This window comes from Nicotiana sylvestris, chromosome 4 (assembly GCF_000393655.2).
Source record: "Nicotiana sylvestris chromosome 4, ASM39365v2, whole genome shotgun sequence".
NCBI lineage: Eukaryota > Viridiplantae > Streptophyta > Magnoliopsida > Solanales > Solanaceae > Nicotiana > Nicotiana sylvestris.
This window is the reverse complement of record NC_091060.1, coordinates 65061982-65067981: the sequence shown is the minus strand read 5'-3', so window position 1 is coordinate 65067981 and position 6000 is coordinate 65061982.

Sequence of the window (6000 nt, the reverse complement as noted above, 5' to 3'; positions counted from 1 at the left end):
CTTTCTTTTCCTTTCTTTTATTCACTTTGCCTTTCTCTTTTTCTTTTTAGTGGTGGTCGAATCTTATGTGGATTGCCTACGTATCATGTCCCTGCATGAATCAGACCGCGCGTAGTTCTGCGACAAGTGCGGAGAATAAAGACACCATTTTTGGATTTTTCAACCTTTATTAGCAAAACAGTTTATTACAAGGCAAAACATTTTTGAAAGGAAATTGACAGACTTGATACAGACTACAGACTTTATGCCAAAAAGGGAAATACAAACTCCGACGAACAACAGACTCAAACTATGAGGAAAATACAGACTCAAACTATGAATGTTTCAGAGTTTTGAATTTTGGCACCCGCGGGGCATCGTTCGGCCTTACTGCGGGCTTTAGTGCAAGGACCCTTTGTAGATCTTTCAAATCTTCCATGATCTGGTGGACATAAATCATTATTGAAGCACAGAAGGTGGTACGGGACATATCCTCATAAGCTAGGCACTTTATGGTGATGTAGTGCCCGATATCGTCGATTCTTCCCTTGATTCTGTCCCTTTCCATAAGCAATCGCTCTATTTGTTGATTCCGCGTCCCTAGAATTTGAGCGTTGCAAAGGAGTTGATCCTGAAACTCATTCATCTGTTTCTCCATTCGGGCCATTAGATCATAGTAGTGCTTCCTATCTGCTCTGGCATCTCGGGCTTGTCTGAAGATCTGCTCTTTGAGAGTGGATATTGTTTCTCTCAATATAGCGATGTTCCTTTCGTAGTCCCTCTTCATTTGTTGCATAGACCGTGCTCGCTCTTCTGCCTTCTTTATCCATTTCACCTGGATTCTCGCTAGACCAGCTTTAGATTTTTCTAGGTCTTCTTGATACTCGAGGACTTTCTTCTTTAGACCGTTTATGAGCCTTTCATCAGCCCGGCTTCTTTTCGGGTTTCCGGTAGCTATTTTCATTTCCTGGATTTGAGCTTTGAGGACCTCGTTTTCCTGATCTAGTTTTCTCATTTCTCCCTCATCTGCAACGATATGCAAATCTTTCTCAAATTTCAAATCTATAACTTGCTTCTCCAACTTGCCTATTGTAACCTTGTACTCGTGCTCTTTAGCCAACCAATCCCACTGTTCTTGCGGCGCCTTGACGAATTCCTGGAGATGGGGTCTTTTAGCCGGCCTTTCGTGCTCAAGTTCTCTCATGTACCAAGCAAGGTATCTTGGCGCCATTTCGCCTTTGTCCTGATCCTGCACGCAAGTATCTACTTTTAAATATTGGCATTCACTCCAGATCTGACGGACTCTTGCTTCAGGGAACTGTCTGTCAGGGCTAATCTCAATTACTTGAGCACTAAGATCTTCCTCTTGTGGCACTGTTTCGCATCTCCCGAGTTGTCTCAAAACCCCATATGGCGCGTAAGGCTAAATGCTCTTGAGCCCCATCAATAGAAAGTGGGTCATGGCTGCCGGCATATGGATGACCTCGTCAACGGGTAACCATCCTAGTGTCCACTGTATTTGGCTAGCTGTGAGGGTCCGAAAGAATGATGTCCACGCCGTAACTCCCTCGGGTAGACTGACCCCCTTGATTCTTGTGTAGAACTCTTCTATGCAAGTTTTCTTCGAGGAACCATAACTCAAGAGCTGGGAACGGTGGCAGAGATGCTCAGTCATCCATATTTGTAGCAACAAGTTACACCTCTCGAAAAGGTCCCCTCTGGCTTTGCAGGCTGTGAGAGCTCGGAAGATATCAGATACTATCATAGGCGCAAGAGTGCTTTCATCTTGAGTGAGCAAGGTACTGACGACCCCGGCTATTTTCAGATCAATGTTTCCGTTTTTCCTTGGAAATACCAAAAGGCCCAAAAAGGTTATCATAAAAGCCACTCATCTATGCTCGTCCCATTTATGACGGTTACTTTTGCTGCATAACTTGTTACCCGGGTTATTGAATCCTCCGACATGACCATATCTGTCGTATATGAAGCGCGGATTACAAAAACCTACGGCCAAATCTGGGTTATGGACCGTCCTGGGGATCTTTACCGAATCTAAAAACCGATGCACAGTGACAGCTCTTGGAGCAACCAGTTATTTTTGCCTCAACTAAACTTCAGCATTTCCGATGTACCCGGCTATTTCCTCCAAAGTCGGGGTGAGTTCAAAATCGGAGAAGTGGAAGACATTGTGTGTCGGGTCCCAGCAGGTGACCAAAGCTCTTATGATATCCCCTCGAGGCTGGATTTCCAATAAACCCGTAAGACCTTTTAGATATTTCTTGACCTCATCTCGCCCTTCACCACCTAAATCATCCCACCATAGCCGCAACTTGAAAGGAATTTTAGTCATTATTGAAAAAGGTTCATTTTGCATCGTGCTCATCCTGCACATTTATTAAGGTGATTAAGCAAAAAATAAAATTTATTTGACTCAACCAATTGGCTATTTTTATTTTTTCATAGATTAAAAGAAAGATCCGGTTCCGAGCACGGCCTTTCAGCACTTCGGGAACGAAGATTTTGAGGCTGGGTGAGTCAACCGGCCAAAAATCAAAACAAATGACCACAAGTGGCCGTTTATGCAAAGTCAGCCTTTCGGCGTCCCTTTTGGGAACATTCGGCTATTTTGACAAAATGGCGTCACCCGACTTATTTATGACGAAAATTAAAATTTTGACATTTTTGTACATGGGAGGTTGGACCCGATGAGGGTTGCCTACGTATCCCTCACCCTGTGAGAATCAAACCGGCGTAGTTCGGGTAGATAAAACAAACTTCTTTTGAAAACAAGAGTCTTTTCAATGGCAAATAAAACCATTTTTCATAAACAAACCCCTTTTTTTCATTTTCTCAAAAATTCGACAGAGTTTCGACGCTATTTGGACATTGATTTTTTTTTCAAAACAGGCGATTAACTACCTCTATCTCTCTTTCCTCAAAGTATTCAAAAGCTGGTCAGCAAGCAAGTCCGAAGCAAACAAATGCACAGGTAGCAAGTTGGATGCATCAGGATGGTCTTTTGTCGTTTTGGTACACCTGTCCTAGACAGACCCAATCCCTGTGTTGAGCCTCCAACGTCAAATGCACATGATGCAAATGAACGTTCCTACTAGGGATCCGGCATGAAGCTGAGTTATTCTAGGTTCGTAACCTGGGTATTTGTTCTAGACTGTGTACCCGAGCGGACAACTCGAGCCGAGGAGGGGGCTACGTACCGGGGACCCGCGAGATCGTCCGGCTTTGTAACTTGTATGACCTCTTTCTTATTTCAGGGTATGACACTAATAGAATAGGGAGTCTCAACCAGTAAGCACATCCCCGTAGGTGAGAAGAGAAGGGTTTCGTAGCAGTTTATATACAGTTCAGATAATATCAAAGCGATAAAAGCAACATTTTGCACATTTAGGCCAAAACATGTAATAAGATCAAATAATAAATGAAGCCAAATGATAACAATTATTCCAGGCTCGAATTCTTGAACCCTGAACCAGAGATTCTGGGTTCTTATGTCCCCAGCAGAGTCGCCAGAGCTGTCACACCTCCTGTTGGCCCACGCCCGTAGGAAGATAACATTATTAAATACGCGCCTAAAGATACTAACGCGTTGTTATTTTGAGAAAAAGCCGTAAAGTTCGCTATGCGGCCTGTCTCGAAATCTAAGCATTTGAAATAACTATCCGTTGAGGGCCCCGCAATTTGTAATTTATTCGGCGAGGCACGCCTCACTTATTTTTAAAAGGGCTAATCAGCCACTTCTATTATTTATTATTTTTAAAGAGATTGCAACGTCGTGAGAATGCATCTCGAACTGCGCCACATAAATGTACCCGCAATTTTGATACGTTCCAACTTCGTTGAGATTTGGATTTGAGTCACATAAATGTGCACTCGAGTTTAGGGAGGTAACATTATTAAATACGCGCCTAAAGATGCTAACGCGTTATTATTTTGAGAATACCGCGAAATTTGCTAAGACGGCATATCCCGAAACCTAAGTGTTTATCATAAGCACCTATTGAGGGCCCCGCAGTTTGCAACTTATTAGGCGAGGCACGCCTCGTTTATTTTAAGGATATCCTAAAGCGACTATGGTTCTCTATTTACTTTTGTCTCTAAAGATAGAGAAAAAGGCCTAATTAATTACAAGCTTGCAATGTCCCAGCTTTTGTTGTTCGAACCAACAACTTAACGATGACGCACCTCAACGACAATGCATACCTTCATTTTAATTGACAGACATGAACTCCAAAATTCCTAAACCAATTTATCATACCCATTATCTATTACGAACTATGGGTTTTAATGAACCGATTTAATGTAAATGAGCCTTTCTTTTCCTGACTTTTAACTGATTTCAACACTAATCTACCAACAACAATTTAGGTTTTGCTTACTATCGAATTCAGAAACTATTATTCAAACGGAGACATCCTAATACACTAGCATGATTAATGATAAAATTACTAACGAGTAGGATGAATATTACTAGATCAACTCATGAATTGAAATCCTATTACAAGTTCATTACCCTTTTAACCTGACATTAATCTAGATCCACCTATTACTGATTACAATCGAGTTCCTCCAAACTGATTCAACAATCCCATTTCACAAACCTATTGAACTGACTACACTTCATGCCATTCCAAGGGTTCAATTTAACAGTTCAATGTTATACAATGTTTAACAGATAACCCACCTTAAGAAACAGTTTTGATTATACACATAACTACCATCTATATAACAGGAAAACATCTAAACTACTATCAATTAAAATGCAGGCAGCCCTCAGTTGAACAATAAATGTGTTCGAACATTTCATTTCAAACTTCAACGAGCTTACATCAATGTGGTTCAGGGTAGTGTACCTAGTATTGGAATACAACAAGAAGAAGATCAGTAGAGTAGTAGGTAACACAGCAACAGCAACAATAACCAGCAATAACCAGTAAACAGAACACCCAGTGATAGATTTGAAAACCAACAGGATTCCATCACACTCAATGAAACAGTACCAACACAAACCAATGCAAACCAGAAATAACAACTCGAGAAACCACTTAAAACCTCAGTGAAATCCCAGAAATAACCAGCAATCAGAACAGAACCAGAATGTATTCAGAAGTGCAAAAGATGCAATGGACAGTTCTGATTTTTTTTAACACTCAAAATAGAACACTCTCAAAAAAACTCTCAAACTACTAATCTCAGGACAAAGACAACCTGTTTTCACTCTCTAAAACTGAACTCTTTTTGATTTTAAGACCAGCCTATTTTTACTTTTTAATTCTGAATTCTTAGTGTCAAAAATCCAGTCTAACCTTACTCTATAACTCTGACCTTTTTTCAGATTTAAATCCCCCTTCAAATTTTCACCCCCCCCCCAATCTGTCTAAATTGACTCTATTTATAACCCAAAAATAGGCCTGCCCTCTCTGCCTTGAAACTATCAGATTTTCTGCCCATGATATTCCTCGACCACTACTACATGTTTTGTTCCCTTTTTAATTCACTTGTTCCCCACTTCCCTTGTCTTTTCTTTATTTAAATTCAAATAGGTATGGGCGTCTATTTCTTAATCCATTTCCTTTAAACCTTCCCTTATCATTATGTTTTGTTCCCCATTAGCACTTAAATAATTCATTAGTTTAATTGTATTTTAGTACCCTAATGTTAGACCATTCAACTTAAACTACTTTCAAACCTTTTCAATCCCAAAATACCCTCCTAAAGCCCCTGAAATTACTATCCTACCTCAACCATTTTCAATCTGTACCAAATCCATCAGCTATAACCAATTCAACTAAGTTAGAAATCCTAACAATTGACTAATCAAACACATGAAACTAACTCCCAATCAACAATATTAGGACAATTCAACAAAGCCAGATTCATATCAGAACAAACTTAACAGAACTAACAAGTAGATCCAAGTCATTAAACTTAATCAACAACTGAACTCAAATCAAATCCAACAGCATTTCAACCAAGATGGGGACTCAATGATTCAGAACAATAGTC